The 14,775-nt window shown below is 44.6% G+C and overlaps 1 long non-coding RNA gene across 1 annotated transcript; it reads left to right on the top strand.

The window, feature by feature from the left end:
• Positions 1-1,617: 1,617 nt before the first annotated feature.
• Positions 1,618-8,754, top strand: LOC120891933 (uncharacterized). The gene is made up of 2 exons (XR_013429731.1): positions 1,618-2,433; positions 7,162-8,754. It is a non-coding gene; the product is annotated as an uncharacterized LOC120891933 (long non-coding RNA).
• Positions 8,755-14,775: the final 6,021 nt, after the last annotated feature.

Below are 14,775 nucleotides of genomic sequence, written 5' to 3'. Positions count from 1 at the left end.
TGACTGGATCTTCTTCTCTACATTCAATCATCCAAGGTACAAGGTCCTATGCCATTGTATATGGATTTATCAGAGACATCTGTACAGAATGTAATTCAAAGCTAAGTATCCCAATCAAGGGCCCAATGCCCTTCTGGCCTTCAAATCTTATTTAGATTTCAGACATATATTTCACCTCTATATTATTATAAATATCACAGGTTCCCAATACCATTCTTCATCCAGCAGAATGATTCCTAACCCAAATCGAACATGTTCTTAACCCCAAGCATACACCATTCCCTCAATCTAATGTTACAGAAGAGCAGGGACAGAGTTGGTCTTACAATACAGGAATGTAGGGGATCTTCCACCTGATGAGAACCTCAAAGGTCCATGGAGAAATGATCCCTGGAGAAGATGTAGGCAGGTAGGAAGTACCTGAGAGAGCAAAAGTCATCTTCTGTTGCAAACAACGTGGTCAATATCTAGGGATGTGTCTGAATGAGCCTCTCTCTTCTTAATGAAGACAAGATGGACCAAACCAGGCCTGTTTGGAGAGCTTTTCCTGGGTGCCTATGGTTGATATACCATTCTAACTTGTGAAAGTGTCACAGGAAGCAGGGGCAGCCTCCATCTCATTGGACCCTTGGAAGCAACAGTTAAGAAAAAGTGGTTTCCAAGGCAGTGACCTTATTCAGTTCCTGAAGAAAGTGACCTCACCACACTTCCTTGGTGATGGAACTCTCTGAACTTGGGATCAAAGATGCCAGGCACCCAAAGGCAGTCCCAGTGCCAGTCCCAGTGGGCTCACTTGTTTGGATTTACCAAGGACAGAGTCAGTCTTTTTTGGTACCTAAAAATGTGAGGATGGCCAATTGCCAGGAAAGCTCTGAAGGGGGTCTTTCCTGAGAAAGCAGGTAGTGGTTCACCCATGGCTCCTGACAACTTCACAGAATTGGCCAAGGAGGCCAGATCTGAGACAGGACAGGCCATTTCGGGGGAACATAGTATGGCCCACCAGTCAGAGGACACTGCGGGTAGTCACAGACCTCCTTGGGGGAAGGAGGTGGCTTTGTGGGTGTGGGTGTGTGTTTGTGGTTTTGTCTCATGTTCTGAGAAGAGCTAGGAAAGGCAGTTTGTTTGGTTTGGAGTGGAATGTTTCTAGCAAGTCTTTTGACAATGCAAGTGTTGCTATGTCTGTGTATCCCACTGTGTCTGTGGTTGTAGACATTAGAAAAGATAATTCATCAATGGATGTGTCCTGTCTAGTAGAAAGCTTCCAGCATTCATCCTTCCCAATTTATGAATAAACTGTGGCTTGCCTTATCCATGGGCAACACCTACTATCTTCCTAATTTCTTTTTTTTCATGAATTCTGGCCACTCTCCAGAATAGGCTCATGGTTTTGTGTCCAAGATATGTACCACCTCCAACCTTGGTGACATGGCCATGTACTGGATAGCTGAAAGGAATGTCCAGCATCTCAGAAAACTCAGATATTAGTTGGCCCAGTAAAGTCTCAGTGGAGAAACCCTGCTTTGGGCCTTTTGCTTACCTATTGTTCTGTTTCTCTGGATGTCAGCAAGGTCTTTGACTTAGGGCATCCCTTTGTGAAGCCTGAAGAAAACACTTTTCAAATGCAAATGAATGAGCATCACCTGTGGCTCTTTGTTTAATTGCTTTACAAAGGGATGTGTCTGAATCAGCCTCTTGGCCCTGTGTGAGGCTTTGGCTTAGATTGTCAGCCCCTGATGGATCTCAAAAAAGATCCTATATGTGCATCCAAAGCCAATATGGCAAAAAAGCAGTCATTGTGGATGAAGTTTCTTGCCTTCCTCTGTAAGGTTCCTGACCTCCATTGAAAGACTGCAGGGCCCCAGACCCAATGTTAAGAATTCTAACCCCCGCGCCCTCTAGAAAGTCCCCATGCACAAGCACTCCCCAGCCGCATGTAGCACTCCCTGACTGCATGTAACACTCCAAATGCTATACAATGCCACCGCCAGATGTTCCATATAGATAATCCTGGGAAAGACAAGCCTGAGGAAATAGGGGGAAAACGGGAACAATAAGGACAGGATGTAATTTATGGGTTTCTTTTCTGAGAATGTAAAGTGGAAAAAAACAAGTTTACCCCCCAGGTGACCCCAGGACTGAATTCTGAGGAACCTATAGAATGGTTGTTGCTGTGCTAAACAGAAAACTGACCCCCGCTCCCTATAAAAACTCTGTTCTTCCGAGCCCGGGTGTGCAAGCCACCGAAGCCACGGCCGAGATGTTGCTATGCACCCACGGGCGCCTGTGAGAATAAATCCTCCTGCTGATTGTATCCAGTGTCTCGCGTGGTCCATTCTGGGTTGGGGAATCTGGGGGTCTTTCATTTGGGGGCTCGTCCGGGATCACCGGTTCAGCCCAGACCCAAATCCGGAGGACACTCGACATCACTGGAAGGTAAGCCGGCCAGCTCGAGCTCTTTGTCTTGTCTTGTGTTTAATGTCTTGTGCAGCGTCTGTAAGGTCTTTGAGACTATGCGTAGTCACCTAGTATTCTGGGCAGCTTGAGAAGGAGTTGACGAACTCGGACTTCTCTCCTGCCACCCTGGGAGACGTCCCAGGGATTTTTGTAGGCGGTGGTGGAGCCATCTGTATTTGTAGGCAATGGTGGGGCTTCTGCTCCACCTAAGCCATCTGATCTGAAGTTGGTCAGTGCTCTTTCTATTCGGTCTTATTGTAGTGTTATTGTGATTATTGTGTTATTGTTTCCGTCTCTGTATTCTATCTCCCAATCTGGGGTTGTCAGACCCAATCTGAGGGGGATGCTCTCCCAATCCGTTTGTCTGAAGGGAAGACCCCAGTCAGCTTCGGGCCAGCACCCATTTTCATTTTTTTTTGACAATCTGAAAAGGGAATCTATGTCTTTGTGTGTGTCTCTGTGTGTCTTTTTGTCTGTGTCTCTGTTAAATGTGATGGCATTGTTTTACTTTGAACCGATGCAGCGTCCCAAATTCTAATCTGCCTTAGAGGTGTGGAGATAACTTTAGCTAGATTTTAACCTAAATTGTAAACGAGATTAGAGAAGCAGTGTTTTCTTTTCTTCCCATAGTTGGCCTGAGTACACCCACTGCTGTTAAGAAATGCCTGCTGGGGATCTAAGAACTTTGATATCTCCCTTTAACTTTTCTCAAAACCCGGTCCTCATTATTAAATTGGTGTTAATTGGCTTTGGGGGATGGAAACCAAATTTTCAGTCACAAATTTTGACACTCCCGAGGGGTTTTTAAACCTAGCACTCGAAACAACTGCAAGCAGAGGATGAGCTTTTTGGGAGCTGGTTAAAAAAAAAAAAAAAAAAAAAAAAAGAAAGAAAGAAAAAATGTGCCTAGTGCCTAAGGTCAAACCAAACTGGAGGAGAGCTAATCTTGCAAGTGAAAGAGAAAAACTGAGGAATTTCCAGCAGCTGCCAGAGCCTTTTTCGCTTTGGGGAAATTTCCTCATTTTTTTCTGCACTGTAAGGATTACTCCACCTAAATGCAGTAAGTCAGTCACACTGAGAATTGCCTCTATGTGAAAATATCTGGTCCACTCATGGGAAATCTAAGGTGCCACTGATGGGAGTCATAATTAAATGAAAGTTCAAAACCTGGAGAGATATTTTCTTATCTGGTTGTCTGATTGTTTCTTAGGGATAATCTAGGTTAAATGTGTGTCTAAAAATTAATTTTTATTGTAACAATCTGGCATCTGAATGGGTTTCTAAGGCATTGCACTATCTTGCAGTTAAAAGTTGGGTTTAAGCAATTGTTTAGTTTGATTTCAGAAAGTTCATGCTAAAAAAAACTTAAATACTTGGGATTAAAAAAAAAATTAAAGGGTTTCAATTTTGAACGGGGTAGCCTGAAAAGATTTCACTAAGGTGTACCAGTGCATTAACTGGGATAAAAATAGTAAATTGTGATATGATATCTTTCCCCCTCAGTGTGTAAGATTCAGGAAAAAAAAAGATGTTAAATTACAACGTTAGTCTGGCTTATTACAATAACATTAGATAATTAAATACCAACAGTCTTAGAAATTTTCAAAGCTTAATTTCAGATATATATGGTACTGTGTGGGCAAATTTAATGTAACTTAATGCTACTTTAAAAACTTCAGGAAAAGCAAAGTGGCTTAGAGGTCCTAAAGAAATTTCTTCTGATGGTAGAGATCCTATTTCTAGTTTTATGTGAACAAGTTTTTCTAGCATAAAAGAATATAAAATTTTAAAAATTGCTTCTTAAATTTGTAAATATAACTTAAGGTTAAAATGCCTTAGGCCTAAAGTGTCTGCTCAAAATAGCAGTTTTTCCCTGCTCCTTCCAGATCTTAGCCAGGGCTTAAGCCGGTATGCAAACAGAAGCAGCTTGGAGTTCAGGCCCAAGGGAAAAAAAAAAAGGAGTAAAAGTGTCTTTTTACCTGATCTCAAACTAGACCAAACCAAGAAGTAAATTGTATGGTATTTACTAACTACTGGCCAGTCATCTTTTTTTAGGACTCTTGTTTTTTTCTTAGTTCTGTATTTCTTTTGAGCTTGTGATTCTGATCCTACAGACCTAGGTTAATATTTTTCTGATCAGTAGAGTTTTTTTTTTTTTTTTTTTTTTTTGGAACATTGCAATGGATATTTCATCTGTGAAAAACTACGAGGCCTTTATCATTGTTATGTGTGCACACTCCTGTTATGTGTTGTATGTCGGTATGTCTGTATGTGTGTATGTCCATATATCCTGCAGTGATATAACAATTGACAGATGAGGAGCGCTCATGAAAAATTAAAAATGGATCCAAATATCTTTGATTCACGTGATTCGAATGGTTCAATTTAGATTGGGTAAACAGATAAAAGAAAAGATGTCTTTAAGATTAAACTTATAAGTTCCTCAAGGTGTTCAAAAAGGCCCTAATAAAATGTTAACTCTGCTTAAATTCAAAAGTTTACAAGTATTGTTTCAAGATGTGAACAGAAGGAGGTTAACAGATGAAAAAGAGAAACTAGAAGGTTCTAGGTATGGATTTAATAGAGGAAAAATGTGTTTCTGGATAAGAGTTTAAGTAAATAAGAGGGTTTAAGTAAGTGATACAAAAGTCTGTGTAAGTTGGTTACAAGTGTAAGTTTTTGAACAGGTAATCTTTAAGAAATTAAACAGCTGATTAAACAAGTGCTGTTGTTTTAGAAAATTGTGCTATGTTATTTCTTTAAAAGCCAAACTTGGTTAGCATAAAATCATCAATGCAATTGTGATGTTACTAATGTGTTCATACCTTCCAGGTATACAAGTCTGTAAAGTAGAAGCTTTACAAACTGGTGTTCTAAAGTTGTATGGTAATTTTAGGTTCAAAGAAAGAAAAAAAAAAAACATGTTGGAGATTCAATTATATCATTTGTGTTCTATAACTGGACTTGTTATCAGTAAGATATATAAAGTTCTATGTTGCTTTCTATACTAAGACACAATTTAAATGTATTTTTAAGTTAATGAGAGCCTAATCTGGGTAAAGGTTTTATTGTAAAACACAGAAGTACTTTGCTACTTTTCTACAAAAGGTTAAAAGCTTTCGGCCTTTCTTTAATTCTTGTTTTAGATGTGATATTATGTTGTGTTTGCTCAAGTTCACAACAATTTATGTAGGCTTTGTAAAATGATGTCTAAAAAGCAAAGATCAGCTTCAGAACTATAGTATTTAAGACTGTTTCTGTCAAGTGTGTCTGTATCTGCCAAGAGAGACTGCATGAAGAACCCCACCTTGAGATAAGGCTCTATGTCCCATCTCACTGTATGTGAAAGTGACTATGAAAGAAGTAGGCCAGATTTCAGTGCATTTAAGGTTGTGTCCAAAAGTTGGTTTTTGTCACGATTGCCAGGATCTCAAACGGGATTATAATGTATAACTGCCAGAATTCAAGGTAGCTATTACATAAACTAAATATGATTTTATCCTAGTTAGTTTTGTTTTGTAGTTTGCTTTTAGATGGTCTAAGGATTGCCTTTTAATGTTTTAAAGAGGTACTGCTTTAAGAACTCACAACCTGGCTTAACTTAAGATAAGGAGTTATCACCTACAGAATAGAGAGATAGGTACTAAAGCCCAGTACTTAGTATAAGGCTGTTGAAGTTTATTTGCTGGATGTTTAAGATTAAGTTTTAAAATTAAAGTTAAATTAAAGGGGCCAAGAAAACCAATATTTGGCTCTTGCCCTCTGAGTCAGTCTGAATCAGGGATAGGGTCTTCTCCAAAGGGCTCTGCAACTCTAGGCCACATAACCTCCTGATCAGGGAGATTAATGAGACCAGTGGAGGACAGAAAGCCAATCAGTGCATTTGCTGTGAAGAGGAGGATCATCAGAGAAGGGAGACATCCCTGATGCTTCCAAGGGAAGGCACATGGTCAAGCAAGGCCTGGACCCATCCTAGCGCAAATGGCACTAGCAGAACTGAAAAGCTGCTGTGAAGTTCCCGAGGACTCCCAGGAGATTCAACTGACTATTAATAAATAGATGGAAACAAAGTCAGTTTGACTTGCTTCATCTTAAACACTTAGCAAAGATGGTCGAAGCCAAAACATAGCTATTCCTGGACATTTTAAATGATAATAATAGTTAAATGTAACTTCCATAATTAAGTAGACTGGAGGCTACAAAAGAGATTCTTAGACAAAAATGCCTGATAACTGTCAAAGGGACTGTTGGAGTAGTTTTAGTCTAAGGCCTTTATTTCTAACCAACGCAGGTAGCCTTGATGTTTGCCAGTATGGTTATCCAGCCCTGAGTAGCAAAATTAAAGATTTCTCTATTAGACACAGAGGGCAGTAAAAGGATTTTGCAGGATCAGATGGCATTAAATTATTAGACTATATCTTAAGGGAAAATACATCTGTAACCCTAAATGTTAGTTGTTGTGTTGACATCCCTGACATTTCTGACAATGTGACAAATATCCTTAAAGATTTACATGCTCAGATAGAAGCCATGTCCTCAGCAACTTTATCATGTAAACAATATCTTAGCTTCTGGTTCTTGGCACTTTCTGATGAAAAACATTGTCTTTGACTTTGCCATCATACTCATTGGCATATTCCTGTACTATGGCATTTATTGCTACGTCAATATGGTTCCAGTACTAATGAATTCTTGTTTCTTTTATAGACTACCCATCACTCAAATGGCCCTCCAGCCTATCATGGACCACTCGATAGACCCGATTTTTTTTTAAAAAAAGAGGGGACTCCAAACTGCTTGCCCCAACATCGCCCCTTTTTGTCAGCCTGAAGAAGCCAGAAAGATCTTCGCCCCCTTTCCTTACAGCAGTAAGGAGTTCCCAAATTAGAGGGGGAAATGAAGCCAGATTTAAAGTTAGGTAGTTAATATAGTTAGGTAAATCGGGTCTAATATTGAGTGAAATCTAAAATGGAGGGACACCCCAGGCCCACAGGGACTAACCCCATTTGAAATTCTGTACGGTGCACCACAACCTGCTATTAACTTTTATGAAACTGAAACCTATACCTCCCTCACCCCATCTATGCAGACTTATTTATGTGCCTTGCAATTGGTCCAGAACGAGGTCTGAAAGCCTCTAGCCACAGCATACAAAGAGGAACTCAAAACCCCATCACTGCCACATCCCTTCAAAGTCGGAGACACCGTCTAGGTACGCAGGCACCAGAGCAAGAACCTCGAACCGCTGTGAAAAGGACTCTACTCTGTTCTGCTGACCACTCCTACTACAATCAAGGTGGACGGCATCACCACTTGCATCCACGCTTCCCACGTGAAGGCTGCACATCCACAGGAGTCCGCAGACACCCCTCCGGATCCAGAATGGAAGTTGCAACGCACCCAGAATCCGCTAAAGATAAGACTCACTCGCTGTTGATTTTTCTTACCTTGTATTCTTTATTCCACCTATTGAATGCAAGCCCCCATGTGACCACTACTGAGAGGTTAGCCAAGGGAAAAAAAAATTTTGAAGCCTAGCAAGGGTGATTTGAAAGCTGGTTTAATAAGTCTCCTTGGTTAACTACTATACTATCCTCGATAGCCGGCCCCTTGATTGTGTTGCTGTTGATTTTAACGTTTGGACCCTGCATATTCAACAGATTAATGCAGTTTATAAAAGAAAGGCTGTCCGTAATCCAAACTATGGTCCTTACGCAGCAATACCATTTGCTCCAACAACATGTTGAGCCGTCAGCCGAGCTAGTGTTGGAATCTGAGCATGAGGATCAATGGATATAAGATTATATCCATGATATAGAAAAGGGGGGAATAAAAGACTGCTGGGCCCCAGACCCAACGTTAATAATTCTGACCCCGGTGCCCACTAGAAAGTCCCCATGCACAAGCACTCCCCAGCCGCACGTAGCACTCCCCGACTGCATGTAACACTCCAAACGCTATACAATGCCACCGCCAGATGTTCCATATAGATAATCCTGGGAAAGACAAGCCTGAGGAAATAGGGGAAAAACGGGAACAATAAGGACGGGATGTAATTTATGGGTTTCTTTTCTGAGAACTTAAAGTGGAAAAAAACAAGTTTACCCCCCAGGTGACCCCAGGACTGAATTCCGAGGAACCTATAGAATGGCTGTTGCTGTGCTAAGCTGAAAACTGACCCCCGCTCCCTATAAAAACTCTGTTCCCCTGAGCCCGGGTGTGCAAGCCACCGAAGCTACAGCCGAGGTGTTGCTGTGCACCCATGGGCACCTGTGAGAATAAATCCTCCTGCTGATTGCATCCAGTGTCTCGCGTGGTCCATTCCGGGTTGGGGAATCTGGGGGTCTTTCACCATCAAGTGAGAATAGGGATCCTTTGGGTCAAATGAGTTTTTCAAAGCCCTGCAGAGGCTAGCCATTATGTGCTTGGGTTTTCTCATGACTCCAATTCACACAAAGAATCTATACCCCACCATTAGCAGGCCTCAAAGTGGAGAAGCTGAGCAGTATTAAAGGCAGGCCTATTTGATCACTCTTGGTTCAAAGGAAGGGTGTCCAGGCCACCCTGATATTAGGCTAATGAGGGGCAAGGGAGCTTATTGTGGACACTGTCTTAGGCTGCGCCCCTCATTGAAACCTCCAGCCAGAGGTTATGAGGATTGTCTATATGGAAGAAGATGAGGGCCTTGTGGCAGTGTTTTGGTTTGAATTGTGGTCATTTGTGTGGCTGTGGAAGAGATGACTGGGTCCGCCTGGGCTTGAACTCTGGTGTGATTCCCCTTCGAGACTGAGTACTGGAACTGACTTCAGAGAAGTATTGCCATGAATTGTGTTGGGATTTTCAGAGGCCACGCATGAGATTCACCGCTGAAAACTGAGATCGAAGCCCAGGGTGACTTTCCACAGAACACTGGGATTCTCAGCCAGGATATCACATGATTTTATTCTTAAAGACCTGGCAGCCATAGTTGAGAGTCAAAACACACAAGGACCTCACATTGTAGACCTCAGTGGGCCTGGTTTCTTGTGACGTTTTGTCCACTCTTTGGGAAGCCTTGCTTGTGAGAGTTCTCCAGAGCTTTCATTGAAATGATCTTCCTCACCATTTAATGGTTCCTGAATGAATGGAAACCCGCAGTGCCTCCAACTTCATCCTTTAAAAATGGCTAGATTAATACCATGCAATCTTTGAAATTCCCTATGTTCTGACAGTTTGAGAAGCCAGCAGGAAGCAGGAGAGCTCAGAGCCCTGGGACCCTGAGAGGGGAGAGTGGATGAATCAGCTGTCACTCAGGGGCAGACCCTAGGAGGACTGGTGCCCTGGCTTTGTTTACTTAAGAGTAGCAAAGTGAATGTTGGCATAGCTTGGTTGGGATACTCCCTGGAAACTGAGGACCATGAGAGATGGTCACCTGGGCTGGGGACGCTGGACACTGAGCACAGCTTTGCTCCTGACTCTCTAATCTCTGCCTGCCCGAGAAGGATGGTGTGGGCAGTCCTACCACGACAAACCTCACTGCCTTGTTTGTTTCAGGCACTGAAATATTGAGATGAGGAAAAACCCCAGGCAGAAGGCATCAGAGAGAACACATGCATAGAGAGTTAGATGCCCTTGAATTTGGGGACCGTGTTGATCACGGAAGGAGCTGCCGAGGCCGGCTACCAGCTAGAGTGTGCTTGGCACTGCTCCAAAGAACCAGAATCAACCTGACCTTTCCGACAGTTTATCCAGACCCTGGAGGGATCGTCCAGGGCTGGAGCCCCTCGACAGAGAGTGCTTCACTGAGACAGACCCAAACCTCCACCAAGAAGAAACTCCAAGCAAGAGGCCTGTCTGCAGACGTGTACACATGTGTCGACACATAAGGTGATGCATGCCTGCCTAGAAAGCATCTGCAAGGACACGCAGTAGCATCAGGAGTGGGAATCTCAGGGCAATTTTAGGTTCTTGGTTTTGCCATACCGACTTTCCTAAACTTCTACAGTGCCTACGTAATATATGTGTGATGATATTTTTTTTTTGATTAAACAAATAAAGAGCAATTACGTATTCCAGATGTGTGCCCCAGTTTGAGAAGCAGCATTTGAAGCACTACCTCTGGTTCCCTGGAGAAAAGCAGCAGCCCTGAGCCTGAGCTCCCAGCAGCCCCTGCCCTGCCCTGTCCTGTGGTGCCACAGGCCTCTCATGAACCTGCTCCACGTGGAAGGAAGGGGCTAGAGTAGGACTGAGCACTTCTGAATCTCAGCTTCACACCAGTGTCTGAGTCTTTCTGGAATATTCCACGCTCCTCCTATCCCCACTTAGCCACACCTGGCCAGACACCACCGCCAGGACTCAGAGAGCATGGATTTTGCTGGGAAAATTGCAAGCACAGGTAAGACCCTAGCAAAAGCCCCAGCTTCAGGCTGCGGATGGAAGCTCCTTCCAGCCCAGGGGAGACTCTCATCACAGAATGAATGTAAACCAATGGCAGGGCCTGGGCCCCATTATTCCAGCATTGGAGAGGGATGCCAAGCTCTGAGGTCACCGAACACCATCTGAATGCAGACCCACAAGGCAATGTTCTCTGTACGGTAAGAGGCCACTCATTTTTCTAAGCTGAAGGAGCCAGGACACCTTAGTTCTCAAACTCAGATGTACCCAAGGAAGTGCAAGGACTGAAGATTCCCAGGCCATAGTTTCTGAAGACTTTAATTCACTGGGTTTGAGGGGCCCTCTAGAATTTGCAGTGGATAAAGATCTCTCACTAGGATACAGTGATAAGCTAAGTTACACCATGAAGAAGTGACCAGATAAGAAGTCCAGAAAGTAGGAACTTAAGCAGAATAAATGATCTGACTCCAGCAATCCAGATTCATGTAAAAGTAAAGGATGGAAAATTAAAGGATGAGGCAGAGGGGGGAAGGGGGGGGGCATGGCACTGGGTCGCTCAGGACACAGAGTTCATGGGGATGGGTGGAGTTAGCACAGGCCCGGTTAGGGCCTGGACGTCTTTAGCTTTAAAGAAACAACTAATTGTAAGGGATACCTGTGGGTCAACTGAGCTGATTTTCTTATAGAAAGAAACAAATTATTTTCCTATAGAAAAATGCAATCCATGTGTGTGTGTGAGTGTGTGTGTGTGTGTGTGTGTGTGTGTGTGCACGTGCATGTGGTGCTGGGGATGGAACCAGGACCTGTGTACACCAGGCAAATACTCCACCACCAAGCCACGTCCCCAGTCCTAGAGACTTTTAACTAAGGAAAGCAGTTTTGAAAATAGCATGCATGATGCCGTTTCACTTTGTTCAAAGATATATAGCACACACGCTTACACATGTGCATACACACACGTACACACTCTGCTAAGAAGCTGGAGGGACCACATTAAGACTGCTGGTCTCCAAGTTCTTGCTTTTGCTTATATGACTTATCTAAATTCCTACCAAACACACGTGATATTTCAAAATAATAAATTGTTTAAATTAATAAAACAAAGACCAGTCTGGGTGAGAAGCAAGCCTTCTAGCAGTTTCTTAACTTCCTGGGGAAGTGGGATCACCTGGGGCACCCATCAGGCTGGCTTCTCAGGGTCCCAGGGACTTCTCAGGGACTGTGTGGGAGGGGGGCTTTCAGATGGACCTGGGTCCTTCCTCAGCAGCCAGGTTGAGAACCTCTCCCTTAGTCCAGCTCTGGGGGTCTAGGTCACATCATGGGGTTCCCCTGGGAAGGCCTGGGGACAAGTCCCTGATTCTCAAATCCTAATAATCCCCAAGTGACAGTACGCTGCTGCCCCTGCCACACTAGGGAGCCAAGGTGGCGGGCAGACAGGAAGACACCTGGAGCCTTCTCAGAGAAACGCCTGCAGTGCCCTGTCAACAGGGCTGCCCTGGAGACATCTGGACAAGGGACACCAAAGCAAGGGTCCACAACAGCCTCCCAAAGACTGTGAAAAGGCAGAGTGCAAGGCGATAGGGCCTGGTGGGGACCGTGGCAGCCCTGATCCAGATAGGCAGCTGCTGCCGAGTGCTGAGAGTCTTAAATGAAATCTCATTTTGAAAACATGGCACAGTTCAAACAAAATAAACCTGCCAGCCAGGCCTCAGGCCAGGAAAGTGCCCTCCATCTCACTGAGAGTAGGTGAGCTCCAAGATGGGGTTTAACCAAAATCACTCTTGCTGACATTGAAAGCAAAAAGCCTACATGACAGACATTTGTGAATACTCAACTCCTTTGAATTACAGTGAACACGATGAGAATTAACTCCAGTTGGCACTTGGACATGCTGTGTAGACTCTGTGTCGCAAGGCAGAGAAGGGGGACCGCAGAGGGAAGGGTGGGGGACAATCACAGGGGCCGGCGGGTGTCCTGAGAGGGCCAGGTATTGGACACTTCTTCCCTTTAGCTTCTGTCCACTAACCATCTCACAGGTGGACATTCTCAACCACGTCCGAGACTTGCCCTGAGTCAAAGTTCTTGAGATTTGCAAGAAAAACCTACGGAAGCTCCACAGGCAAGCTGACTCATGAATCCTGTTTACATTGTTCACCTCTCTCTGATTGCTCACCTCTCAGATTTCTGAGCACTGTTCGGGGGGAGGCCTGCTCTGTTCATTTACTTCAGGTTTCTAACTGACCAGGGTGACAGTCCCCCGCAGGACCATGCCACTCCTGTGCTACAGCAGGAAAATACACCCAAGAGCTAGTATCCATCTAGAGCTCCCCAAGGCCCAACCTTCCGGAGTCACAGCGACTTGGGAAACAGGGACCGGCCGGGAGTGCCGACACCTGCCACAGGTAATTAGCTCTCAGTGGAAAACCTTAGCCCACCCTGGGGGGCCTCTTCCTGCAGGGGCCTCAGCTCTCAGCCTCAGGAATCACACAGCTAACGGGGATGCCCACAGTGTCACAGGTGAGCCAGGGACAGCTGCTGTGGTTCACCTGGGTGAGTTTCTGCTGTGGACATTAGAGCCTGGTTGACCAACCGCCAGTGTCTGACCCTCCTCTTCTGACCTGTGATACAGTTGAAGAACATAGGGACTTAGTCTTCCCATCCTTCCTTGCAACTAGGAGTGGGCATGGGATTCAACCCTGGCCAAGTGCAGTGCGGCCCAAGTCTCTTACAGTAGAGGGGACCTGGGCTTCCCAGGCTCAATGACCATGAAGGAGCAGGCAATGCTTCTTCCCATTTAGGAGGGTGGCAGCGAGGCCACACTGACGTCATCCGTCAACATCTGCAGCCCTCAAATGACTCCCAAATCATTTACGCCACCGTGGTCAGAATTTTCATTACTTGTAGCCAAACACCATCATGAAATATATAACTCCTCATAAAATTAGATAAGAATACAAACTCTTGGGCTGGGGATGTGGCTCAATCGGTAGCGCGCTCGCCCGGCATGCGTGCGGCCCGGGTTCGATCCTCAGCACCACATACAAACAAAGATGTTGTGTCCGCCGAGAACTAAAAAATAAATATTAAAAATTCTCTCTCTCTCTCTCTCTCTCTCTCTCTCTCTCTCTCTCTCTCTCTCTCTCTCCCCTCTCTCAAAAAAAAAGAATACAAACTCTTTCCTAGAAGCACGTGACCACATAGAGCAAGGGGGCCCTACTTCACAGTAGAGCCTGCATCCCCAATGGAGGGCTTTATGGTAACTCTCTCTGGATGGGGCAGATGGCTCTGAGAATCCTATTCCTGTGGCTTCTAGGTAACTCTCTGTTGCCCGAGTGTCAGTATCACACCCAGAGAACTGACCCAGAGATATATTTGCTTTCACTTAAGGGAGTTGTCACTAGCAAGTCCCATTTAAAAGTGGGAAGACATTGAGGTCCCTGACCAGGTATCTCTGCCTCCGACAGTCCAGTACCCTGGGAACCCCACTTCTCTGTGGCCAAGTCCTGATGCTTGCTTTATTGAGTGGTTGCTTTTGGATTTGATTAAGAGACCCTTGCTGCTGCTCTAGGCTAATCAGGGCTTGTCAGTGAAGGATCTGGGACCCTGAGTCCAGCTCCACTTCAAACCCAGCACAGCTGATATTTTTTCAACACGTACGTGTTTCCAACTAGCTTGCCCTCCCAAACTGGGAGGTGGGTGCCAGTGTGATTGCAGATGAGTGATGGGTTGAGAAAACCACAGTGACTTCGAAGAAGCATCCACAGCTGCACATAGAGAGGCTGGGTCTAGAATCTGGGTTGCCTGAAGCTGAAGGTCAGGTTCTACAGGATTATGATAACCTACATCTTGATAACCACCCAAAGGCGCTCAAAGTGGGAGGGGTCCACGTTAGAGAGAGGCATATAACTTCTACCATTCCCCTCTCCTTCCTTCAGCCCGTAGGTGAAG

The sequence above is a fragment of the Ictidomys tridecemlineatus genome, chromosome 13 (assembly GCF_052094955.1).
Source record: "Ictidomys tridecemlineatus isolate mIctTri1 chromosome 13, mIctTri1.hap1, whole genome shotgun sequence".
NCBI classification, from domain to species: Eukaryota; Metazoa; Chordata; class Mammalia; order Rodentia; family Sciuridae; genus Ictidomys; species Ictidomys tridecemlineatus.
The sequence above is the reverse complement of the archived record's forward strand: the minus strand, read 5'-3'. Positions and strand labels throughout refer to the sequence as shown.